Raw genomic sequence first — 27,983 nt, forward strand, 5'->3', positions numbered from 1 at the left:
GCATTCCAATCCTGTATCTGCTTCTGACTCTGCTTTTTAGTAGCTGTGTGACAATAGATATACTCTTAACATTTCCAATCCTCAGTTTCCTCTCCTGCAACACACACCTAACTTGTAGTAGATTTACATAATCTGAATGTGATGTTATACACAAAATAGCTAGCATATTGTCTGACACCTGACATAACTCGTTGATGATTATGATAATGTCATCAGCTAATACTCTAAATCAATGCTTTGAGCTTTATCTTTGTGCGTAGTGTTATATGATGGACTGTTAAAAAACAGAAAGATGAGTAAGTTAAGGAATAGCCCTCAAAAGTTTGAAGTCTAATAAAAAAGACATGATGAACTCATGGATTACCACATGATAGAGAGTACAGACCTCCATAAAAGAGGCATAAATATATGGAGAGAGTGTGTGGCATTTAATAGAGAATGGAATAACAAAGAAAATTTTTACTTAATGCTCCAAATCTTCAGATGATGGGATCCCAGGACTAAAGTTATTCAGGAAAAATTGCTTTCCAACTTCAAATTTTGCCTCTCTGTGCTGCCTAGAAACTTTACTCGGAAGCCAGCAGTTCTATCCAACAAACATTTATCAGACATTGATCTTTCCAACTTCTCAGTGCATCCTACCATGACCTCTGTGCCTTACCTTTCCTCATCGTGCCTCCTCATAGGGCTCATTCCAATCTCTAGACTCCAGTTCATGATATTTTTCCATTTCCAGGCCTGTAACCCCAGTGGCCTGGGTGGCTGAGGCAGGAGGATCACAAGTTCAAAGCCAGCTTCAGCATCTTAACAAGGCCCTAAGCAACTTAGTGAGACCTGGTCTCTAAACAAAATATTTTGAAAATGGCTAGGAATGTGACTCAGTGATTAAGCACCCCTGTGTTCAATACTGGGTACAAAAAAAAAAAGAAACAGGACAATCTTACTTGTTGAAGGCAAATTTTTCCGTTTTTAAAGAGAATAGATCTATGGGATAAAAATGTCAACCAATTATATCTAAGATAATAAGATTTTAGAATTATGACAACATTCTCCTTTGCTTCTATTAATTCACTGAGATACATTTCTGAAAAAAAATGGAGGTGAGATTTACTTAAATAAGTATCTTGATCTTATAATTTCCAGTCAGGGCTATTGATACCTTAGAATTTTCACTTCTTACTGCTAAAACATGTGTAGATTTGTCTTGTTTTGTTTTGTTTTGTTTTTCCTCCAGGAAGAAGCTTCTCTAAACAATATTTTAATTTATCTATTTTTCCTATGGAAACAGACAACTGTAAGCCTAATATTCTCAAGCTCAAACTTGACTATAAAATATAACTACATTTTAAGAAATTTAATGGGGGAAACAAAAGAATGAGAAATTTGACAGATAAAATTTTCAAAAGAAGCATTAAGCAGTTATTGTTTTAGATAAAGGAAATGTTAGAAATATTTACATACTGATTTCCATAAAACATTAAATAAAATATGAGTTTTCTGTCTTAGACTCTATTTAGAAAGACAGTGTGCTTCTCTGCAATAATGAAAGTTCTGTCTTACTATTTCCAAAGACTACCAACTTATAACCTTGAGGCTAAGAGCATGTATCAAAGGAAATATTCATTAAAATATCATTGTAAAAAATTATTTCACTTAAAATTAAATTTACCCACTATCTTTGTCAAAATTATCCATTAAATAAGACATTGGGGATCTAGTTGTAGCTGACTCAACAATGCAAATGTGAGATATAAATTCTCTACAAATTAGGTACATAACTAACACAGTCCTCTTTCTACCAAAAAGAAATGCTTTAAAACCTAGTGCATAAACTCAATTTTACATTTCTAGCTCCTGGTTAAAAGAGATAATACCTATGAAATCCCAGTCAGAAAATGTAGAACGTTTAGAAAAACCAACCCAAATAAATTCAATATAGACTTCTGTTTCTGATAACAAAGTGTCTAGAGACCATTATGTCCTCTGCCTCCAAACACCAAAAATGCAAGAAGAAAATGGACTATGTATGATTTTAAATCAAATGAAGAACTTGGAAGACAGTGAGAAAGCAAGCCTCTGAATGTAGAAACCAGGCAGAAGAACAATGATTTCTGTGAGCATCTTTCACCATGTTGACCTCTAGGAGTACTCGGCTTAGGAAGAGCAGTGGGGGTAGGGTGGTGCTGGGAACTAGACCCGGAACACACGTTGGTGAAGCGTTGGACCAAATATACCATGTGACAAAGATCCAGGTATCAGTAAAGCATATATCCTTTAAGGACAATTCTTAGCAGAAGCCAACAGGACCAAAAAACCCTACAATTTACAGGAAGAAATTCACCACATATATGATTGATGCAGGATTATGTTCAGGAATACAGAAATAATCCCTAAAAAGAAAAAAGACAAAAAATATAAAAATATAAATCAGGGCTGGGGATGTGGCTCAAGCAGTAGCACCCTTGCCTGGCATGCTCAGGGTGCTGGGTTCGATCCTCAGCACCACATAAAAATAAAATAAAGCTGTTGTGTCCACCGAAAACTGAAAAATAAATATTAAAAAATTCTCTCTCTCTCTCTCTCTCTCTCTCTCTCTCTCTCTCTCTCTCTCTCTCTCTTTCTCTCTCTTTCTCTTTAAAAAAAAAATATACACCAGATAGCATCTCACATATTCAAGTATTTCACTCTTCTTTCTGGAATTGGAGTGTTTATGTAAGAACAAGACAATTACCAGGTCATGGACAGCACTTAGCTGTCAGTTTGCCAGACTGTTATGCCCAGGGAAAGCTGAGGCTGATAGAGCTAAATAGTCTTTATCTTGAATCAGATGTTTCCACTGTGAAGTGTGTGAAATATAGAATTACATAAAAAGTTTTCTTAAGGTTTTGGGTTCAGGGCACAAGACCTGAGCAGTTTACAGAAAAGAAAACACACAGGAAAATATTCTTCACTTTATTTGTAACTAGACAAATGCAATTGGGGAGTACTTTATTTAAGCATAGACTACAAAACATATGCCTTGATACTAAGAATCCTGTAATGCTTTCACCACTGTGTTTCTAAGACGCCTGAGTCCAAGTTTTTCTCATTCAAGCAGAATATTGTGGGGCAGGGGGAGATTATGTAGGAAAACTCATTGGGCAAGAGGAAAGTCCTAAACATATCAACATCAAGTGTTCCTTTCATTAGGATCAATGAGATCACCCAAAAGTAAAGATGATAATCAGTAATCTCTACCTACCTAGGTATTTGGAGCTGCTGATAAGCTATTTAGTCTCCTGTTCTTAGGAATGAGCAGATGGAGAAGATTATCAGGCATCTGAGGAATGTTACCAATTTGGAAGAGATAGACCACAAATAATGCATAATAATAAGGTAAAATAAGTCAACATAGGAGGAAATAAAAAATAATCATGGAGAAGATGAAAATCTCTTATCTGTAGACAGATTTTTGAATCCACAAAGTAAGAACCTGTTAATTTTTTAAAATGAAACATTCATCCCATTCTGCATCCACTGAAAGAAACCATTTAAATGGACCTACTGAGTGAGTGACTATATCATACTCAAGATACTTTAACTGAAATAATTTACACAAAATAATATAGTTTGGGCTCAAATAGAAAACAAAAATACAGTTACGGGGAAGGACAGTTCTCTATGAGGCTCCTCTTGTTTCTGCACAAATCATCAGTAAGGTACTTACTGTTCTTTGTTTGCGGCTATTGAAGGGTTTTTCTATAACAAATAGCCTTGGAAAATAGAGGTAGTATCTGCCTCTGGAGCAAAGGGAAAGCGTGCTTACTGGGTATTATTAAATGTTTAGGCTCCCTAACTCAATAGTCCTCTGTGCCTCACCTCACCAGCACTAAAGGGGTATCTGGCTAAAAAGTGAATACGAAACAGACATCATTCTAACACCATAGGGAAACTTTTTATGTAATTCCATATTTCACACACTTCACAGTAGAAGCATCTGATTCAAGATACAGACTATTTTAGCTCTATCAGCCTCAGCTTTCCCTGGGCATAACAGTCTGGCAAATTGACAGTTAAGTGCTGTGCATGACCTGATAATTGTCATGTTCTAACATAAACACTCCAATTCCAGAAAGAAGAGTGAAGTGCTTGAATATGTGAGAAGCTGTCTGGTTTATAGGTAAAAGACTGATACTGCCCTTGAACTTTAGAAAATCATTAAAAAAAAATGCAATAATACCCTTCTCCTAATCCCATCCCCTAGAAACTGAATACCATTTGGCAAAATTCAGTGTTAATCAAATGCCCACTCTAAGAAACCATTTAAATGGGCCTATTGAGTGACTATAAATTTATTTTAAAGATCATACTCAAGATACTTTAACTGAAATAATTTACACAAAATAATATAGTTTGGGCTCAAATAGAAAACAAAAATATAGTTATTGGGATAAGACATTAGAGGGAAAGAGCTAAAAAAGAACAATGAACCACTTCAAACTGATAACTCCTCACAAAATAATGTGCCTGAGAAGAAAACAATCTTCATTTTCCATACTTTTCCTTAGTGCCCTAAGTTTGACATTTTAATTTTTAATCCTTCAAAATATTTACTTCTGTAATTTATTTCCACAGAAAAATAAAGAACACTTTATATAACAGATCAAAGAGATAACTTAAAAGTTTCTCCTCATCTAGACATTATCATAAAGATACATTTAGGGAATTTTTTTTTAACTTTCCCACTGCAATAATATAAAATTATATTATTTACTGGTACATGATAAAGGGTTCTTTTAACTGAATAGTAAAACTTTTGAATAAATACATTATTCTGCATTCATAACCTTTTCACACAAACATGATTCACTAATAGTAGGCCACAGAATGTACTCTATCATTCCAAGGAAAAAATGTTTAAGCTGATTTGTGTATTATTGTTCCATTTTAATTGTTTTTTTGGTGCCAACATGACTCTAAGACATAATAATCAAGTTTCCTTTTGCCAATTTAGTAGAAGAGGATCTATGTTGGACTACTCCAACAAGCCATGCTGTGCGTGATTTAGCACGCATTGATTCACTGTCTGTAGATAGAAACACTAAGGTAAGGCCCCATAGGAAAACCCTGATAAATGATAAAATGGCACTGGCATCAGACCCCAATCTAGCAGGAGAATGAAATATTCTTAAGTGACAAAAATGTAAAGCATTATCTGGAAAACAGCTATAGAAAAATAGACTCTGTGAAGAGAGATTACTTATATCCTATTTTGTGTGCCAGGAAGATACCCTAACTTTTAATGGGCGTTCCCTGAAGAAGCAAATAAGTGACATTTGACCAGGGCTTGAAAAATATAATGATACATGCAAGAGATGTTAAAGAAAGCATATTTGTAAAAATCTGAGATAAACTTTTGGGTCTTATTTCACTAATTTGGAACTTTTCCAGCTTGTGGTGAAAGGCACGGTGTGGTTCAGAAGTTCTCTCCTCATTTTCCTGCCACAACAATTCAAGATTTCAGGTACAGAACTAAGGCCACTGAAGCTCTAGGGAATCATGGTTGATCCATCTAATGAGTGTCTTCTCTTTCAAAGGAATGACTAAAATACACTGAGCTCCATAATGCTCCCATTATTCAACGTATGCATGGAACTGTTCTCTGTAAATCATCTTCAGAATCTGTGCCACTGCTTTTAAACATCCTCTTCATCCTCAGTATTCACAAAGGATCAGAAATCAGAGTGGCCTTAGACCTCTTAACAAGAGGGGGAAAGGGAAACTAAAAGTGGAGAACAGACTGCAAAATTCTAGAGAAATTAGATTATGGGACACATTTAGTGTGTATACCTTAAGTTTCATTTTAATCTTTTCAAATATATTAGTATTTAGGGGAAAGCTAAGTTTGAGGGGAATAAATCTCCCTCTCCCTCTCTCTCTCAGTCCTATTGAATGACTTAACAATATTTTTTTTAACTCTCCTGGATTCAGAAACTGTAGTTATCTTAACAGCTATTAAAAAAATCAATTATAAGCTTCTTCATTTCAATAACTCTTATTTTATATGTAAACCTTTTGTGTTCAAATTTTGAAAGAAGCTGGGAATGGTGGTGTAGATTTGTAATCCCAGCAGCTCAGAAGGCTGAGGCATGAGGATTGTAGATTCAAAGCCAGTCTCAGCAACATAGGAAGTCCCTACCTCAAAATTTAAAAGAAAAAAGAAATAAAAATTTTTAAATGAGCTTGGCATGTGGCTTCGTTAAATTCCCATGGATTCAATCCCTGGTACCAAAAAAAATTTTTTTTGAGAGAAATAAAATTTCTTTCCCCAAACTGGGATTTTCATAGCAACTGCAGATGCATTAAGAAAGCAATGATAACCAGCACTGCCGACATGTTTTCTGCCACAGCAATCTAATAATTGTCCATTTACACAAACAGCAAGAAGAAATAAAGGAGTATTGGGAAGATTAAAAGATGGAACAATGTAATTATAGTCTGTCTTCTCTGCTGAATGTTTGTGTTGTGTGGTACACAAAGGGAGAATGGAGGGGGGGATTGAAATAATTTGAACATTACAGAGACAGCCACTGGGCTGGAAAACAAAAATGAAAAAGATATGGACATGTCACTTAGCTTGATTGGGGTGACAATTTCACAATGAATATACATTTATCAAAATATTACATTGTACACCTTCAATATATCATTTTTATTTGTTAATTATACCTCAGTAAATATGCAAAAAATAGTACGGTGATGACAACAAAAGGTAGTAACAGAGACTGTAAAACAAAAACATTTCAAAGAACAGCTTTTTTTTCCCACCACCGGGGTACCCCCAAAGAGTAAAAATGGTTATTTGTAGTTTTAGAGGAATCAGCTGCACTGGTTTGTGAAAAATTCTGTTAGTAAATACCCTCAAATCTTCAAATCTCATCTACTCACAGATCGCTTTGTAAGTCTTCCTCTTTACTGCTTCTCCCTGTGCTCTTTACATGTCTTTCACTTTCTTCTAACAGCTTCAGGATTAATTAACTGCTGATTGATCCTGGAGATTGGGTTTCTAGGACTTTTCTTTCAGTTTTCCAAGGACTATGTTATGACTATCGTGTTCATGTTTTTACCTTCTCAACAGTGGTATGAGAATTTTACATATGAGGTTTAGCAAATTTAACTTGCCCAACAGTTAACAACATCCTGTCAATGTTAAAAATGAGACTCAAATCCAAAGATGTCCAGTTCCAAAGTTTAAAATATTAATATTTCTTAATATTGCCATAATACTCAGGTTACTTCTCTGATGAAATATAAAGGATATTCGTTTTTATGCATTAATTTCAGTTAAAATAACGCTTTTATGTATGTTACAGAATAGGGATTTTTTCCACCCAAAATAGTAGCTTTCTGTTTCTTTCATTCTGTTACCACATATTATTGTTCCGGAAAACTCCTCCCATTTCATTTTGCTCTCGTTTTGCTGCTCCTATCCTTAGATTTGCTTGAGTAATTATCAGAATTTTAAAATTATAGCCCAAAAGATTTCATAATGTTTAATTTCAGGCTGCTGTAACAAAATATAAAAAACTGGGTGACTAGCTGGGCGTAGTGGTGCATGCCTATGATCCCAGCAGCTCAGGAGGCTGAGGCAGGAGGATGGAGAGTTCAAGGCCACATAGCAAAAGTGAGGCATTAAGCAACTCAGTGAGACCCTGTCTCTAAACATGATATAAAATAGAGCTGAGGATGTGGCTCAGTGATTGAATGCCCCTGAGTTCAATCCCAGGTAACCCTCCCTTTGCAAAAAAACAAACAAACAAAAAAAAAACTGGGTGACTTATAAACAATGGATACTAATTTCTCTCCGTCCCAGAGACCAGGATGTCTAAGATCAAGACACAAGCAAATTCAGTGTGTGGCAAGGGCCTACTTCTTAGACCTTGTCTCTCCAACCTCCCTATGGAAGGGATGAAGGGTCTCTCACCGGCTTCTTTTATTTTATTTTATTTACATATTTATTTATTATTTTTAGGTGTAGTTGGACACAATGCTTTTTAAATTTTATTTATATATCTTTATGTGGTGCTGAGGATCGAACCCAGGGCCTCCCATGTGCTAGGCGAGCACTCTACCACTGAGCCACAATCCCAGCCCACTGGGGCTTCTTTTATAAGAGTACTAATGGTAACCATGAGGATTCTGTCTCTATAATTTACTTATTAGATAAGGTCTTATCTAATACCATCACCTCATAGGAGAAGAGTCAACATGTGATGATGTGGAACACAGCTCGGTGGTAGAGTGCAGGCTTAGCATGCACAAGGACTTGGGTTCAATCCCCAGCACCACAAAAAAAGAAAAAAAGAAAGATTTAAATATATGAATTTGGGTTAGGAGAGGATTCATGTCATAATGGATGAGATATATTAAATAATGTAGAATGAAAGAGAAAAGAATTTTGCTTAAAAATCCCCATATTCCAGACCAAATGCTATTCAAAAACTAATAATACAGAAAACATATAAGTTATGTAGTGATTACTTAGACTAGACAACCTATGCTATGCTCCCACTTATATTTCACAAACAACAAATTTTAAGAACTATTTGTGTTTCCATGTCTGAGTTATTAAAATGGCAAGCATCACAATACTATTAATTATTAATTTAATAAATAATTATCTCATTTGGCACTCAAAATATTGAAAATAGCTCTCTGGAAAAGTGAAAATAAATGGAACTTTGAGTAAAGTGATGAAATAGTGTTTTTTCTTCCTAATGTTAATGAAAGTATATCTGTATTTCTAACCTGCATAATATACAAAACAAATAGTTGTAATTAAATTGCTGGCTTCAAGTGGTATAAACACCTTATATTATTGATAAGAACATGAATTAGTACAACTATATTTGCAAGGCAAGTGGGCAGAATCAAAAGTTTAAGTGTGCATATATAACCGAATAATTCTACTTTTAGATGTTTATTCCCCAAAATTTACATAAGTAGCTAATGACTAATGATATATATCTATTTCAGAAAATTACTGGTAGCATTATGTGTAAGAGCAAATGTGCAAAATAAGCTAACCACACATAATTAGGAGATTGATTAAAAAGATACACCTTTTCAAAAGAATTAAGTAGCTTTGTATATATTGCCATGAAAAATATCTATAATAAGTATTTGGGGATATTTATTAAGTGAAAAAGCAAGTTGTAGACCAATATGTTTAATAATGTTTACAATAATCCCCAACTATAATAATTTATTTATACATATGTGAGTATATGTATAATTATATATGTGTGTGTCTATCTACATTACATAACAGTGAATGATTACAGAATCATATTTTCTTATAATTGCTAGATAGAGATGATTCTTCCACTCCATCTATTTCTTTCTTCCCTCAGTTCTTGATGAAGATAAAGTCTTTGGTAAGGCAGGGTAAAGAAAAAAGAATTTGAATGGTAAAGAATGAATGGTAAATGTCAGCAAGAGAAGGATGTGGAGCTGGGCATGATGGAGCACACCTGTAATCCCAGAGGCTTTATGAATGCCTGAGGCAGAAGGAATGCAAGTTCAAAGCCAGCCTCATCCTGAGAAACTTAGCCAGATTCTATCTCAAAATTTAAAAAAAATATATTAAAAACTGGGGATGTGGGGATGTGACTCAGTGGTTAAGCATCCCTAGGTCCAATCTCTGGTACAAAAATAAATAAATAAAAGGAGAGAGGGAGAGGGAGAGAGAGAAAGAGCAGAATGTGGGATAGAAATGAGAAGATCTCTGCCTCATTCCCAAGAAGGACCTCTGGGGGAACCTCCAGGAGGGAGCCAGGCACGGGTCTCAGCCTTAAGAACTTTCCAGGAGGGAGGGAGGGCTCCATAGCGTGGACAGACAGAGGACATCTGGAGGGGTGAGGGAGAAGGAAGAAAACTGGAGTGAGAAGGGCTTCAAAGTCCACTGTGGCAGACTCTGAATGGACTAAGGGAAATGAAGAACGACTTTGCCCCTCCTGTGTTCTACATCATTTGTTTCTGGCAGGTGGTGAGAGGATTGCCTTTCTTCCTGAGACTGATTACTTTTCCACGTGGCAGCAAGCACTAGGGATATCTACCTATCAGATTCTGAGAGTGGATCACTAATATCCCAAGGAACAGGATGGAGAATAATATCCCAAGGAACAGGATGGAGAATATTACAGAATCCTTTTCTAGTTTGCTCACTTCTATATTTTTCAGCTTTTTATAATTAAAACCTAAATTATTGGGAGACAGGCTATTGCCAATCTTTTTTTGCTTATTCTGTCTTTCCTTGGGCAAAGCATCTCAGACAGATGAAAGATTTGGTTTTCACCATTTCATTATTTTCATCCATCTTTAGTAGAAGAGTATGTAACAGTCAGACATATTTATAATGTACATGTTATGTGACTAGCATTCTGCTCTGAATCATGAAGAGAAAAAAATCTGTTGGACTTGGATCTGGGAAAACAAAGACTACACATGAAAAGTGACTGATATAAAGCAGAAATTATATGTCTGCAGAGAGCAAGGTTTATACACAATCTGACATGCTTGTGAAGTGACTATAGGCTGAGGGAGAGATCAGTATGACCTAGAGAAAGATGGTCAGATCACATGCTGTGAGTCAAAATCCATTTGTGACCTTCAAGCTGTGGGAGAGCAAAATGTGAACAGAAAGAATTGGATCTAAATTGGAGGTATGTGAATAACCTAAAGAAAGCTCTTTTCTTCAGAGCCATAGAACTTCAACAGTAGTGGAAATTGGATAAATCAGTCCCTCCTACTTATATGAAGCTTAGAGAGGTTCAAATTAACCAAGCAAAGGTCACACTTATCATTCGTAAGAATTAGCGCATATCCATGAAATCCAGAGAGCTACAGATAATCATTCTAAGATTTCTTAGAACCAAATTTACTGACAATGAAACTTCATTTCAGAGCCTACCAATCACCAAGCAAGTTACACAGACACCTCTCAGAGTATTTATCCCAATCACATTTGGGTGTTCTAGAGGGTCTCAGTTGCCATTGGTGCTGAATGCCACTTCTGCTGAGGATTTTAGCCACAAGTAGACAGAGCTCCCCAAGGTAATAGTGACAGTTTGAGATAAGCTATTTTTAGTTGTTAAGGCCATTTTTCAGGTAGATTGAAAAGGAATTCCTGTCACTGTTTTTAATGACATAGATAGGTGTTTAGTGCTTTTTGGAAACTCTTTTACTATAGCATTTGAAAATTAAAGATACTATTAAATCATATTTACATCTCATACTCAAAACCTTTTGAGAATTTAGATAAAATGTTTTATTGGAGGGAGTAGTGGGGATTGAATCCACTGAGGTACATCCCCAATCCTTTATTTATTTTTTATTTTGATGCAGAGTCTAAGTTGCTGAGGGTCTCACTAATTTACTGAGGCTGTCCTCAAACTTGTGACCTTCCTGCCTCAACCTTCTGAGTTGCTGGGATTACAAGCACCATTTCACCCAGAAAAATGCTTTATTTTTTATAGAATTAGATGGCTTAATGTAAACTGCATATGTACACTATTGTTTCTAGTTCACTTTCTTAGTGTTCAGAAACAATTATGAAAAAATAACCTGCTTATTAAATATTAAAAGGTGACATTTTCTTTCTAATTATCATGCTCTGGGGCATAGTGTTAAAATTCCTATTAAGGGCTCTATTAGGCAGGGTCCAATCAGAATACAGAAGCCACAGAGTAATTTGAGCAGGCAAGGTTTAATTTAAAGTCTAATATATGAAAGTATTAGCTATGACTTAAAAAAATAGAAGATTAGCTAGGAAGGAGTAAAGAGAATGCTAAATAATACAGGAATAGCAGCTATAAGAACAGTCACTGCCCCAGGGGCTGAAATACAGTGCCCAAGGCAAGCATAGATCTGGATAAGGTCTTCTCCAGGATCCAGACCTCATGGGAGACTGTACAACATGGTTTACCAGATGGCAGAGAAGCTCACTGTGGCTTTGTGTGCTGAGGCTATGTTAGTGAAAGTATTCCCAGGGGCTTCTAGGCTGGCACTGAGTTAGAGTTTCTAGGGGAAGCAGCCCATAAAGCAATTAAATGTGCTGTTGGTCACTGGCAGCTCATGGAGCCTGGTGTTGCAGAAAAAGCACACCACAGGGGCCTGCCTAGAGCACACTGCTCCCAGGAGGAGAAATTCCCTTTCTCCTCCAGCATCCCTTGGATACTCCTCCTGACGAAGCTTGAGATCAGGCCAGCTGAGAAAGGAGGAACATTTCTAGGGTCCAGTTCCACTGTTATGGAGCAGAAAATGAAGGGTAAAATTGGATGTGAGAGGCAATAAATTGTATTAGCAGCACACTTCTTCAAGAAGGTGTTCTGTGGAGTGTATCTTTATTTTTCAATTTTATCTCTGTTAAAATCGCAGACTCTTGTTTAACTGAGGATCACTGTTGGGGATGAGGTTGGGTCTAAACATTTCCTTCCCCAGCTATTTGCATGTCCATGTGGAAGAAAGTCTCCTTGCCTCTCTGCACTGCTTCATGCATCCTAGAAAAAGGAGAATGGGGTGTCTGGCTACTTTGAAGAATGAATGGGAACATTTGGCTCAGCATCTTCCTCCTCCTCCTCTTTGGAAGCCACCTTTCCTTCAGGACACCGACATTTGTCCTCACTATGTAGGACATTCAGAAGGACACCCTAGCCTGCCTACCCAGCTTGCCAGAGTTTGCTGTCTGGGGAAATCACACACCCTGCTTTCAGAGGCTAAGGCTGAATGCCTGAACTGTCACATGTCCAGATTCCAAAGCAATTAAATTTGGCACCCCCCCCCCAAAATACAGGGAATGTTGAGGGAATCAATAACATCTGCCTGTTAAAACTCTTGGTCAAATGCTAGGCACAGAATAGGTATTCAAAACATGGTAGTCACTGTGAGCAATATTCTCTGAGAAAAGCCAGGGAACACGCAGAGAGCAGCGAGCATTGCATTTTACTAGAATTCAGAGAAATATACGGAGAGAGACGATAGGAAATTAAGTTTGGAGCAGATGGCAGAAGCCTTTATACCTGACTAAAATGGGCAAACTTTATTCAGTTTGTCGTATGGAACCAAAGATTTTTGAGCAGGAGGGTAACATCTTTTTATTCCTTTGTTTCTCTCTCTTCTTCTTTTAGTCTGTTCTTATTTCATCCTTTTATTTTCGCTAATGTCCTCCATACCCATTTACATTTCCTTCCCCCACATTGATCATATTTCCAATGTGGTTATGTTTTTAATTTCTTGGGAAATGTATATATCTTTGTTCAATATGTGTAATTGAAAATTACAGAAATACACCATAAACATTTTTATTTTGTGCTGGGGAGATTGTTCTCTTTCTCAATCTACATTAATCCTTTGCATCATAAAGGTCATCCTCTTTCCTACTTTCTGTCTCAATGCAGTCAATTTCATGGCTCGATGCACATCTAGTTTACTACTTGTGACTGATGCAGGCACTCCCAGTTGCACCCTGCAGTGCTTACTAAACTATCTCCCTAGTGATGGACAGCTACATTGCCTCCCACTTCCTGCTATTATAAGCAGTGCCATAATAAAGATTCCCATATACTCTGGACTGGAATTTGGGGGCTCAGTTAATGCATATTCAATTTTACCAACCTCTAGAAATCCTGTGCCAGTTTTAAACATCTATCAGCAATGCATGAACTCACATTCCATATCATCCAGTTTTATAACTTTTTTTGGGGGGGGGAGGGTACTGAGGATTAAACCCAGGGGCACAATCACTGAGCCATATTCCCCATCCTTTTTTGTCTTTTATTTAGAGACAGGGTCTCACTGAGTTTCTGGGGGGCTCACTAAATTGCTGAGGCTGGCTTTGAACTAGCAATCCTCCTCCCTTAGCCTCCTGAGCCACTTGGATCATAGGTGTCTGCCACCAGTTTTATAACTTCTGTTAAACTGATGGATATTAAGTATCAACACACGGCTAAATACACATTTATTTTTCTTGGGAGAAAATGTAGAATCAAAATACTGTTAAGAATAACCAAAACAAAGTACTTTGGACATGCAAAAACTCTGAATAGATTATATGCTTTGAAAGACCTTATTATGATAGGAGTGTTTTAACAAAGAGCTTTGGGTGGCTGATTAAGTCAACTGAAGCAAGATGCTCATAAGACTAAATTTGACTAATTTTTGCCTTATTTGGTATAAAAAAAATCACATCAAAATTGCACTGTGTTTTAATACCTGCAATGTAATCTTTAAATTTTAAGCCTAAAAGAATTTTTTTAAATGTGGTTTATATACACATTGGAATATTACTCAGCAATAAAAGAGAATAAAATCATGGCATTTCCAGGTAAATAGATAGAGTTGGAGAATGTAATGTTAAGTGAATTTAGCCAATCCCAAAAAAACAAATACCGAATGTTTTTTTCTGATATAAGGAGGCTGATTCATAGTAGGGTTGGGAGGGAGAGCATGGGAGGATTAGATGAACTCTAGATAGGGAAGAGGGGTGGGTGGGGAAGGGAGAAGGCATGGGGGTAGAAAAGATGGTGGAATGAGATAGACATCATTACCCTAAGTACATGTATGAAAACATGAATGGTGTGAATGTACTTTGTATACAACCATAGATATGAAAAATTGTGCTTTATATGTGTAATAAAAATGGTAATGCATTCTACTGTTATATATAATGAAGTAGAATAAAAAATAAATTAAAAAATAATTTTTTAAAATCAGGGAAAATCATTTTTTTGTTTATCTCCATTTTTGTTTTGTTTTTCCTCTTTTATGCAGTAGTTTATGAAGTATATTCTGTTACCACCAACATGTTTTAAATGATATCACCAATATATTTTTCTATTTCAGTATCCCCTTCTATGAAAGATCTGTTCATGTATCTTACCCATATTTAATTGGACTTTCTTTTTTACCTCCTTGTTCACTGGTGTTTGTTGCTTGATCTAGAATAATTTTTATCTCTTGTTTTTATAGATGGTCATGAATATCTTTTCCCAATGTGCCTCTCATTCTCACTTATGTCTATCACAAACTACACTAAACAGAACTCCAAGTTTCAGCCATGTTTGGTGCTCTAAAAGATGATTTAAGCACTTCTTACCCAGAACTGTGTTGAAGATATTCCCCTCATTTTCTTTCATACGTTTTATGATGTTACCTTTTATAATTAGGATTTTCCCTGGGATCCAACTCTATTATTTCCATAAAAAATACTATGTTTTGTTCCAACATAATAATCTTTTTCTGATTAATGTGTATGTAAGGCCACCCATATTATAATATTGAGTTTCCTTTTATAAAGGATTATCTCTGGGTACTCTACACTGTCCTCTTTATCTATTTTTCTACTCTGCTGATAGCTTAAAACTTTTTTGTAATCTTTTAAAGTTTTGTTCCAAAATGTGAGGGGACACATCCCTTACCTTTTACTCTTCATTTTTAAAATTCTACTGATAAATCGATGTTCTTCCATGCTCTATTGATAATTAAGCTATTGTCTCTCAATTTCTAAACAAACCTCTGTGTTCTTTTTGTGATACTAGGACTCCACCAATCATGCTTCTTCTTTTTCAAGTGTCTTCATGTTATGTTCCGTCATAAAGGACACTAAAGGATGACTGAGGAGGAGGCCAGGGGACTTGTTCCTTTCTGCCTGCTCATTTTTCCTGTTAGCATTGCCCAGTCAAACTTCTTCACCCCAACCTTAGTAGACTCCATTTTGCAGTGTTTCCCATTCTTCCTAAATCAGCCTTATCACAGTGCCTCAAACATGCCAGGATCAGCTGGTGAGTCACCCATCAAACTCTGAGGCACCAGTATTAGCCAAGCACTGCCCATTCCCAAAGATCTTTTTTTGGTGTTGTTCTAATTAGTTATACATGGCAGTAGAATGCATTTTGACATATTGTACATAAATGGAACACAACTTCTCATTTCTCTGGCTGTACATGGTGCAGATTCACTCCAGTAGTATAATCATACATGTATATAGGGTAATAATGTCTGTCCCATTCTACCATCCTTCCCATCTCCACACCCCAGCCTTCCCCTCACTTCCCTCTACACAAACCAAAGTTCCTTCATTCTTCCCCATCCCGCCACCACCAGGCCCATTATGGATCAGCATCTGCTTATCAGAGAAAACATTTGGCTTTGGTTTTTTGGAATTGGCTTATTTCATTTAGCACAATATTCTTTAGTTTCATTCATTTACCTGCAAATGCCATAATTTTATTCTTCTTTAAGGTTGAGTAATATTTTTATTGTGTATATGTACCACATTTTCTTTATCCATTCATCTGTTAAAAGGCATCTAGGTTGGTTTCATAGTGTAGCTATTGTGAGTTGAGCTGCTATAAACATTGATGTGGCTGTGTCACTATAATGTACTGATTTTAAGTCTTTTGGGTAGAAACCAAGAAGTGTGATAGCTGGGTCAAAAGGTGTTTCCATTCCAAGTTTTCTGAGGTATCTGCATAATGTTTTCCATAGTGGTTACACCAATTTGCAGTCCCACCAGCAATGTATGAGCGTAACTTTTTCCCCACATCCTCGCCAACAATTCTTATTGCTTGTATTCTTGATAATTGCCATTCTGACTAGAGTGAGATCAAATCTTAGTTTTGATCTGCATTTTTCTAATTGGATGAACATTTTTTCATATGTTTGTTGATGGTTTGTATTTCTTCTTCTGTGAAGTGTCTGTTCAGCCCATTTATTGATTGGGTTAATTGGTTTTTTTATGTTAAGTCACACACACACACACACACACACACATATATATATATATATATATATATATATATATATATATATATATATATATATAGAGAGAGAGAGAGAGAGAGAGAGAGAGAGAGATTAGTGCTCTGAGGTGCATGTGATAAAGGTTTTTTTCTCATTCCATAGGCTCTCTCACTCTCTCATCATGTTATTGATTGTTTCCTTTGCTGAGAAGAAGCTTTTTAGTTTGCAACCATCCCATTTACTGATTCTTGATTTTACTTCTTGTGCTTTAGGAGTCTTGTTAAGGAAGTCTAAGCTGACATGATGAAGATTTAAGTGTACTTTTTCTTCTCTTAGGCACAGGGTCTCTGTTCCAGAGTCTGTCTTTGATCTACTTTGAGTTGATTTTTGTGCAGGGTCAGAGATAGAGGTTTTATTTTATTTTATTTTGCTATCTTTTTTTATGGATTTCCAGTTTTCCCAGCACCATTTGTTGAATAGGCTATCTTTTCTCCAATGTGTGTTTTTGTCACCTTTGTCTAGTATGACATAGCCATATTGATGTGGGTTTGTCTCTGTGTCTTCATAGAATTAGAAAAAGCAATCATGAAATTTCATTTGGAAAAAATAAGAGATCCAGAATAGTCAACACAATCCTCAGCAAGAAGAGTGAAGCAGGAGGCATCACAATACCAGATCTTAAACTACACAGCAATAGTAACAAAAATGGCATGGTATTGGTACCAAAATAGACATGTGGACTCCTAAAGATCCTACCAGCTCCACAAGACCCATCCTCCAAACCGCTAACCCCTCACACCTCTCCCCTTCCCTAGAGAATATTATTGCTCTCAGTTTGCCTCTTCCTTCTTCAATACCCAGTTAAAAATTATATTCTCAGTATTAAAGTAACTGCTATGGTTTTTAATTTCTGACTAAACCCTGAGTGATACACATGTAAAGTTCAGAATTTGCCAAGTTCAAAAAGAAATATTCTGTGATATTTTATTTCAATTGCTTTAAATGTACAGATTAATCTGCAGAGAATTTATTTTGAAAAAATATTAAATTGACAATCTGTCAACATATCTTTCATTTATTCAGATTCCCTGTGTATTTCAATAGTTTTAAATTTCATCTTTACATTCAGCTTGTGCACTAAGAGCAAATTTAGGTTTTATAAAGCCTGAACATGTGCTTCACTTAGAGAGTTGTCTTCTATAAAAACAATCTGAGATTACAAATACAAATTTAGGCACAAAGGTGAATTAATTTAGGATGAGAAAAAAATAAGTTATAAATTTTTAAAACTTTATAATAGCAAAGACATGAACAATTCTGAAAGACAACATAATTATTTTGTCATTTTATGAACAGCACAACTTATTTCTGTATACTTTCTTACTTTATTTTACCGCACATTCATTAAAAACATATTCCTATAACAACATACATAGGAACATCAATGTATAATATTTTTCTTCTTTTAAGTAGCACTTTATGAAGTACATTTTTGGGGAGAACATTAGATATATTTTTTTCTTCTTCACCATGCAGTACATGAGTCTGAAGTATTTATGATTCTTTGACAAAGAAAGAAAGTGTGACAGCCATGGGGTCAGGTAGGACTGCCAGTTCTTTACCCAGGCCTTGGGGCTGATGAAATCCCACACTGCTGGTGGTAACCCAGTCCCTGCAAGCCAGCCAAGGGCCAGGGAAGCCATGGCTAGGAAGTGCCCTGCCTGGCCCCCCCAACCTTAAGATGAAACTCTGGGCTTGGGCGAGCCCCCTGTACCCACTACCAACTCTACTTCAGGATAACAGAAATGATTTTACCATAGAGCAAGAGGAAGGCTTGAAAATTTTTAGTGTTAGCCCCCTACTATTTTGGAGCCAACCATGCTCAACTCTTCCTGGACTACTTTGTGAATATAGGTAAACTGAGGGAGTAGAAAGGGAAATGCAGTGGGCTTGGGACTTGTGTGATATTTTTAAAGAATTACTATAAAAATAACTGTCTTTTTTCAAAGTGGATTAAAACTTGCTTCTTATTATTGATAATTTAAAAAAATTGGAGTTTCATATCTCATTCTTGGATAAAGATTATGAGCAAATTTCAAACTACTTCTATCAAGACTTTTTTAATGTAAGATTTCAGGACATTTCAGTGACTGACTACTCTTAAAATACTTTTTAAATTGGTGACAGTCAATTGTCATTAACAAATAGTAAGTAGCATATTAAGAATATTGTATTTTATATGTGAATGTTAAGTATTTCTTGTCAAGTAAGCATGAAATTTAATTTTTTTCAATGTTTTCATTTGATTCACCCTCCCATAATTCTCTAATCACAACATTGATTTATTTTTTCTCCACATAGGTCCATTCATTATTGCTTTATATATCTGAAGCTAATCTCTTTTTTTGGAGAGTGAAAGAGTAGGATTTAGTCAAGTGAGAAGAAATGAGACAGAGCTCCTACAGGGAATAAGGGAACTCAGTAGGTGTTGCCCTGAAGATAAATTATTGTGTATATATATGTTCATTATCAAAACCTCCTAGTCTATTCTTTTCTAAAATCAGAATACTGTGTCCTTATCTTACAATTTCTTTTGGTCTTATTTTTGCCTAATGTTGAGCAGTTACCAACACATTATTTGGTTCATTTCTGTGTGCGTATTTTTTTTATTATGATGCATTCTTTTTTTTCTTTAATTTTTATTGTTGGTTGTTCAAAACATTACATAGTTCTTGACATATCATTTTTCACACTTTGATTCAAGTGGGTTATGAACTCCCATTTTTACCCCATATACAGATTGCAGCATCAATTCTTTAGGTCCAAATTTTTTGTAGACAGCATAGCAATAATCTTTTAATTTTCCAACTTCAGAGTATCTTTCATTGGTATTTGGAATACATTATATTAATTCACATTAACTCTTCTTTCTTTATTTCTGTTTTCTTACTTTTTATTTCTATTTCTTTTTATTTACTTTTTTTTTTCGTACCAAGGATTAAACCCAGGGTGCTTACCCACTGAGCTACAGCCCTTTTTATTTATTTATTTATTTATTTTTTTTTTTTTTTTTTTTTTTGGAGACATGGTCTCACTAAGTTGCTGAGACTGGCCTTGAACTTTCATGCCTCCTGCTTCAGTCTCCCAAGTTGCTAGGATTAGAGGCGTGTGCCACGATACTCGGCCGACTAGCTGTCTTTCTTTCCTTCTTTTTTCTTTCTTTTTTTCTTTCTTTCTTTCTTTCTTTCTTTCTTTCTTTCTTTCTTTCTTTCTTTCTATCTTTTTTCTTTCCTGTCTTTCATTAAGTAGGATTATTTTCTGTCTGTTTGATACCTTAAGGCCCATATTGAATTTCCTAGTAGATTTTTTTGAGCTTTTCTCCAAGGAAGATGAAAGTCTTAGCATTAGTTCATATTCCCCTTTCTTTGCTTCTGTTGCAATTTAAAAAAAAAAGATGAAAAAAAAATGGCATAGGTCCATAAAGAAAAAACCTAGGAAAACAATCAGGAAGCACCCTTACAATCACAGTGTGCAGAAATAAGTAAAGTCAAGTAAAACTAAGTCTGGTAGACCATCTAGTGAAGACATTATTGTGATAACCCAAACAATGCAATAAAAATTGACCCACAATTGGGAATGAAAATGCAAAGAAGATAAACTGAGATTTTTAATTTATTAGATCTCAAATAAACTTAACCTCTGTTTCTACATTTTATATATATATATATATATATATATATATATATATATATATACTCATGATAAAAATCACACTATTCCAGATACACTTTTCTTATATGGAAATATTGAATTAAACATGAATGAACCAGAGGGAAAATATCTGGTTGGAAATAAATTAAAATAGAGGAAGAAGAATTTGACTAGAACATTTCCAGCTGATAAAATAGCAATATTACCCTCAGAGTTCTAGGAAACTTTGAGTCATTGGGACAGAATTGTGCTAGGGTGAAAAATCACTCTGAAAATAAAAACAAGTGACATATAGCTTTATGAAAAGTGTGACAATTCAGCCCATCGATGAAGCCTGAGGAAATGCTTTTATGACTAATTCTGCCTACATTGGTTCTCATTTCATACATGATTTCTCAGTGTTTAATTCTTGCCTGGCTTAATTACTGATGATGGATGGATGACCAGCAGTTGGGATAAAAGTAAATCATAATTGCAGAAGCAAAAATGATGAAAAATACATTTTACTAATGAGATAAACACAGTGTACTCCTGAAAAATAATGTAATTAAAATAAATTATATTTCTCTACTGCACTGGAGTCACTATTTTGACCAGTCTAGAAGTTTTCAAGACTGTCTCAGCATGAATAAACATTAACAAATTTTTAACCTCATTATTCCATTGTTACTATTAATCACTACTGATTAAAGATTACACCATTCGTCACTTCCGTAGAAGTAATATTACATAACACCTGGACAGTAGTTGGAGTTCTAAGAAGGAACTTAAAAGGATTTTAAGTTTGAGTTTCTTCAAGTTTCATAATATCAGGTCTTTGAAAGTTATTAAGTTATTAAGTTTCATTAACTCAACAGTATTTATTAAGGTTCATTAATTCAACAAACATTTGTTGAGCTTCTCAGGGGAAAGTGTTATATTGGTTGACAAGATACAGAGACCAATAAGACTGGATTCCTGCCCTGAAAGTCTTTATGAGCTGCATAGACAGAGATGGAAATGTCTACATAAATTTTACAAGGGATTGCACTGGGAATTCAAAGATAAGAGTAATGAACTCTACTATATATCCTGTCCTGAGTCAAGTAAATTTAGACAGATCTAAGAACAGAGATGAAGTCTTAGTTCTGTAAAACAGTCTGCCCCTATGGGAAAGATCATGACTTTGACCAAAGCCACAAGTTACTATGAAACAGAGCCAGGATTCAAACTGGACCCACCCTATAAGCAAAGAAAACGAAGTGTAATTTACCTCCAAACCCAAATGAGGAGAACTCCTCTGGCCCTTTCCTGGAAGCTAAGCTCAGTGCCTGACAACTGCCCTATCCATACATATCACACACATACACAGCTCAAGTCAGACTTAACTATCCAGTTCTTCATTTTTAAATATTAATAAGCAACCAAAAAATACCAGACATGTAGTAAAATGCCCCTGCATGATAGGAAAAAAAAAGTCCAAACTACTAACTTTGTATGTCACAATTATAGGAACGAAAGAGTTTAAGTGTGATGGCGGGCGGGGGGGACCCTTAAGAAGTCAGAGAAAGTAAAGAAGATATTTCATCTATAAAACAAGAACAAGATGTTAAGGAAAAGAGCCAATTACAGAACAAGGAAGAACTGTAAAAGGCTGTAGTAATTGCTCTAGTTAAAAAAAATCACTAAGAATTAATTGGGGGGTTGGAGTTGTAGGAGAGTGGTAGAGTGATCACCTAGCATATGTGAGGTACTGGGGTAGATCCTAAGCATCAAATAAATAAATAAATGATATTGTGTCTACCTACAACTAAAAAATAAATAAAGAGAATTAATTTGGGAACATGGGGTGAATAAATCCAAACACAAAGTAAAAAGATATAGAATTTACAAACATTTTAAAAAGGTGAAATCAGAAGTCTACCTCATAACTAATAATGACCCCAGGAAAAGTGAATGGAAAGAACAGAGTGGAAGAAGTGACTTTAACAATAATAGAAGAAAATCTCCAGGTCACAGAGAAACATAGAATACCAAATACAGTAAATAATATATTTCTTAAAACCTACATATATCCTCATGAAATGTAAGACTGCTAAAGACAAAGAGAAGAAAGTAGAAGTTTCCGAAGAGAAGAAAAAAATCAACAACAGAATCACATCATCCTTGGTGTCTTAAAATACAGTCCCATAGCAGGGCTTGGTGGCACTAGCCTGTTATCCCAGCATCTCAGGAGGCTGAAGCAGGAGTGTTGTCATTCAAAGCCATCCTCAGCAACTTAGCAAGGCCCTAAGCCACTAAGGAAGACTCTGTCTCTAAATAAAATACAAAATGGGGCTGAGGATGGGGCTCAGCAGTTGAGTGCCCCTGAGTTCAATCCCCAGTACAACCCCCCCCCAAAAAAAAATAGTGTGATGATGGTGGATTTCTACAACCCTAACACTGTATTTCTATCACCTAAGGAGGACAGGTATATTATAGGAATCACACCTTCCAAGGAGATGCATTTGACACACTTTAAAAATCCAGTGTCTAAGAGTACTTTTGACATTCTGATGACAACATATTTCTCATTTACAAATTTTTACAAATTAAAATTAATCATTTTTGAATGCCAAATAAAATCTGTATCTATTTATCACATACAATATAATGTTAATTTTTAAAAAGAGTGTATGTGCCATCTCCTTGAAGAAGCCTTCCCTGAACCCCCAAAGATGGTGTAAGAAGGAGCTCCTTATTATATCCTACTGCAATTTTCTTTTTGTCTGCCTCCCACTAGAATATATCTTCCTCAAGCAGATATTAATCTATCTTACTCAGCTATTTATCACAGTACTTGCTTAGCCCATAGTAGGAGCTCAATAAATACATGTTTAATTAAATTAAATGAACTTTAAGACATTTTAAGACTGCAACTGGGCATGGTGGTGCACGCCTGTAATCCCAGCATCTCAGGAGGCTGAGGCAGGAGGATCTCAGGTTCAAAACCAGCCTCAGCAACTTAATGAAACCCTGCCTCAAAATAAAAATAAATAAATAAAAAGGAGTGGAGACTGGGATGTGTTTCAGTGGTTGAGCACCCCTGGGTTCAATCCCTGGCACCCAAATCAAAACAAAATAAATAAAAACAAAACATAAAAAAATTTACAAATTAAAATCAGTAGGCACCTATTAATGCCTTTAGAAGCTCCTTCACTACAGAGGCTTGTATGATCTCTTCTCAGACTTCCTGGAGTCTCTAAATCACTTTAAGTTGTCCCAGGGCTTCTGAAGCAAAAACTGCCCCTCTCAGCCTCACATTATATATTATTAGAACAACACATGACTGGCCACCCTCCAGCTCTCCTGGAAACTTGAGCCTGAGACCTTTCATATCCACATACTCATGATGTTTTAGGTTTTGGAAATAGTACTTCACAAACTCAGCTTGGCTACTGAGGCTCCTTTGCCAAGGTCTCGGCTTGGCACCAGAATCACGAGCCACCACACAGCTTTGTAGGTTCAAACAGCAATTCTTTATTCCCGCTCTCACACCGCCTCCACACAGGTCCAGGGGCAATCGCGTTCTATCATCTACCCGCACCATTCACCTACTCCACGAGGCTATCTCCAAATCCCATTTTAATCTCACGAGAACTCAACGGGAACAAGCAGCAGGAACACCCTAATCCCAGCAATAATCTTCAACCTCCAACTTCCCTAAAACCCATTATCTTAAACTGGCAATGCCTTAAACTCAAGGACTGGTTACTTCCTCAAACCTGATCAGCTCTAAACCCGGATCCACCTTGGTCCTTGAGCAAGGTCACCTTATTAAAGCATGCATGCAATGTCCCATCGAATGTCCTCTAAGCAGCATGGGGTACGCCTGGCAAGGAAATTTCGATGTGTCATTCCTACTTGGTAATGGCCCTCAGCATCTCCCCCCTTCTGATTAATTAAACAACAAGCAATGTGGCTTAGGACCCTGCCTGGTAGGTTGTCCAATTCAACATACGGTTCTTACCCGTCATGGGAGAACTGACCTTTACACGTCAGTTTCCTGTCTTAGGTTGAATCCACTGCAACCAGATCAACCCGTCACTGACTACCTGTCCAGCATTCAGCCATGCTTGTGGATAGGCCTAAGCACCAGTGTGGGGGTGAGGTTCTTGCCTCACCTCTGTTGGCCCCCAAATTTTAGACCATCACTAGTAGAAGGGAGGAAGATACAGAAATGCCACGACACCAAGCCAATTGACAGCTCCTTTGGAAAAATTGTGTCACTGGTGACACCATCAGCAAAGATGCCAGCATTACCACAATTAACATGGGGTGCGCTGGCAAGGAAATTGCATCACTGGTAACACCATCAGCAAAAATATGCCAGCAGTACCACAATTCGCTGCACCAGACGATAGTTCACAATGCATGCAACTGATATATAGTCCAGGCAAGTTCTGCAGGCAGTTCAAAAGTGGAAGAGTCTATCAATATGTCCATTTCCTCCCAAAGTAAATCAAGTCCTTGATTGAGCATTACTTGTTGAGTTATATTCATTGATGCATCAGTTTATACAGTTTACTGTGGTAGCTATCATAAAAGCTGTAGTTTGGTTTTCTTAGTCTTCACCGGCACTGGGATGGAGATGGGAATTCTGGCAATGATGTTAAAGAGACATTATCCTGAACAGAATTATTAAATATAATGAAAAGGAAAAGTGAAAGTAAACAAACAGATCTGTTAATCACCTTTAAAAACAATAGTAAGCAAACAGATCTGTTAATCATCTTTGAAAGCAATCATTAACAGCTGTTTACCTAATTTAAATTAAACCACTTAAATCACGTGAATAAAAAAAAATTCGGATCCATTTTTTCATGAGCGCTCCTCATATAAAAATATGGACATACACACATACTGACATGCAACACAAAACAGGGCACACATAACATACAACACATAAGACAATAATAACGGCCTTGTAGCTTTACCTAGGTAAAATCTCCATTGCAATGTTTAAAAACTCCACAGTCAAAAAATAAAACACAGTCAAAAAACAAAACTGATCAGAAAAACATTAACCTAGGTTTGTATGAGCTCAAAAAATAAAATAGAACTTTATGATGTGGGAAAAATGCAATAATAAAATAGATATTGAAAAAAGCACCGTGGTTAATCACTGTCGAAGATGTAAGAATAGCCAAGCTGGAGCTCTGGATATCAGCTGTTATGGATTTGAGTCAAATCATCTTCTTTTTCTGTAGAAATTGTTTTGGTTAACCTCTCTGGAATCCAAATCGGCTACTGTTCTCCCTGTGGGAACACACAAACGGAACCCCGACTCCAGACAATAACTGGGTCGGGACCTTTCCATTGTCCTGTTAGAATATCTTTCCAAAGTACCTTAGGCTTATGTACATTTTTCGGATACATATGTCTTTCCGCAGCACTAAGTCCTGATGAATCCAAATTTAGAAAGTTTAGAGTAAAAAAAAAGGGTTATTTTAAGTTTATCTTTGGGGGATATATACCCCTTTAAGATCCTTTTAAATTTAAGTCTTTCAAAAGCATTTTGCCTTAGTTTTTAGAATTACTTTAGTCCTTTTAATTTTTAGATGTGGTTTTAAACCATAGTTGTCTTAGCCTTTTGTATTTTCTATCTGAAATACCTTTATTGACATTTTTAACCATTTTCTATCTTATTTCTATCTTCTAGTTTTCTACTAAGGTTTTTAAATTTATCCTTAGTAGCTTTTTTCTCTCCTAGTTTTCTTATTTTGTGGGTTTAAAATTCTTGTCTTTCTACATCTTTTTTATCTTCCTATATCTTTTTTATCTTTCTACGTCTTCTCTCTTTTTTTTTTACCTTTCTGTACTTCTGTCTTTGAAGTTTTCCACTTCAAATTTTTAATCTTCTTTATCTAAATATCTTTTATCTTATTATCTTCCCATTTTCATGTTTTTTTCCTCCATCATGAAGGCATCTTAACCACCTTCAATTTAACCTTTTAAAGCCTTTTTCAACTTATACATTTTACAACTTTTTACTTTTCCACACAAAGATTATCTCATCTCCCTCTTTTTAGTTTAATAAGTACATTTTAATAGTTAATAGTTTGATGAGTAAAGCAATCTTTTATCCGCCATGAAGGTATCTCGACCACCTTCAATTTAACCTTTCAAAGCCTTCCAATTATCTTCTATACTGTACTTTTAAATGTACTTTTTCACCACCTACCGCTTTACTCTTTTAAACGAGGCTTAGATTCTGTATAAATCGCTTTAATGTTAGTTTACATGGCTGCCCTTCAACCAAAGGCTCTTTTTTACTCCATTGAGAAGCTTTGTCTCAATCTGCCATGTACAAATACCTTTTTCTTCTTTCTTCCTTTCTCAAGCTTTTAAAGTAAATCTAGTTTCCTCAAAATCTTTTTAAATGGCATTTACAACTTTTTACTTTACCATACAGAGATTATCTCAAATAGAAACATTTATTTAACCTTTAACCTTTTATATTAAAATATATTTCCACATCTTGAACCTTTTATATCCCTTTTTTAACCGTTAACGCTTTTTATAAAATCTCATTCTGAAACAACTCTTATAAAATTACTCCACTTTAATAAGATGAAATACTTTCATGTTTTTTAAGGTACTATTATACTGTAATTGAAACCCAACTGAAACTTCTTATACTCTTTGTATATAAATTACACATGATAGAATCTTAACTCTTAGTAACCTTGTTTTAGCAAAGACACAGACCAAAGCAATAAACTTTTTTCTATTTACCAATTTATGAAAACACACATAATGTTTAAATATATTACCTTATGGAACTTAATAAGTAAAGAGTACTTGATTTCATATCTAGTGGTTGATATTTTAACACTTTAGCTTTGTAAATTAATCAGATGTCTGTAAAAACCAAGAACTTAGACAAGTATAGTAAACAGAATTAGCCATCTCTTTCTTGTTGAAGAAAAATTCTTCTACAGGATACCATGATGGCCTCTTTGATATACTTAATAACTCGTCTTTAAAAAGCCATGGGCTACATTTTTGTATTGTATCAACATATGCCCTAATTGTTCTTGGTCTCACTGGGGTGCCTCCTTCCTCTAACAATTTCTCTTCCTTGGAGGCGAACAACTTCAAACCTTGAGTCAACCATTTTCCCCAGTTTGCCTGAGAAAGTTCTAGGAACAGGCAACTTGAAATAAAAACAAAATAAATCAAAACAAGAACACGTTGTTTTTTGAAATGGTCACCCATTTTCTTGCTCTCCTTCAGGAGCGAGCAAATTCACTTACCCCCAAGCTTCAGACATCCCCGTACGGGCCACCATAATGCCAAGGTCTCAGCTTGGCACCAGAATCACGAGCCACCACACAGCTTTGTAGGTTCAAACAGCAATTCTTTATTCCCGCTCTTACACCGCCTCCACACAGGTCCAGGGGCAATCGCGTTCTACCATCTACCCGCACCATTCACCTACTCCAAGAGGCTATCTCCAAATCCCATTTTAA

General features: G+C 35.8%; 1 long non-coding RNA gene across 1 annotated transcript; it reads right to left on the reverse strand.

Annotated features, from left to right (window-relative positions):
- Positions 1 to 24,076: 24,076 nt before the first annotated feature.
- Positions 24,077 to 27,477, reverse strand: LOC144375435 (uncharacterized). The gene is made up of 2 exons (XR_013435294.1): positions 25,622 to 27,477; positions 24,077 to 25,136 (listed from the first exon to the last, which is right to left on the reverse strand). It is a non-coding gene; the product is annotated as an uncharacterized LOC144375435 (long non-coding RNA).
- Positions 27,478 to 27,983: the final 506 nt, after the last annotated feature.

The sequence above is a fragment of the Ictidomys tridecemlineatus genome, chromosome 2 (assembly GCF_052094955.1).
Source record: "Ictidomys tridecemlineatus isolate mIctTri1 chromosome 2, mIctTri1.hap1, whole genome shotgun sequence".
NCBI classification, from domain to species: Eukaryota; Metazoa; Chordata; class Mammalia; order Rodentia; family Sciuridae; genus Ictidomys; species Ictidomys tridecemlineatus.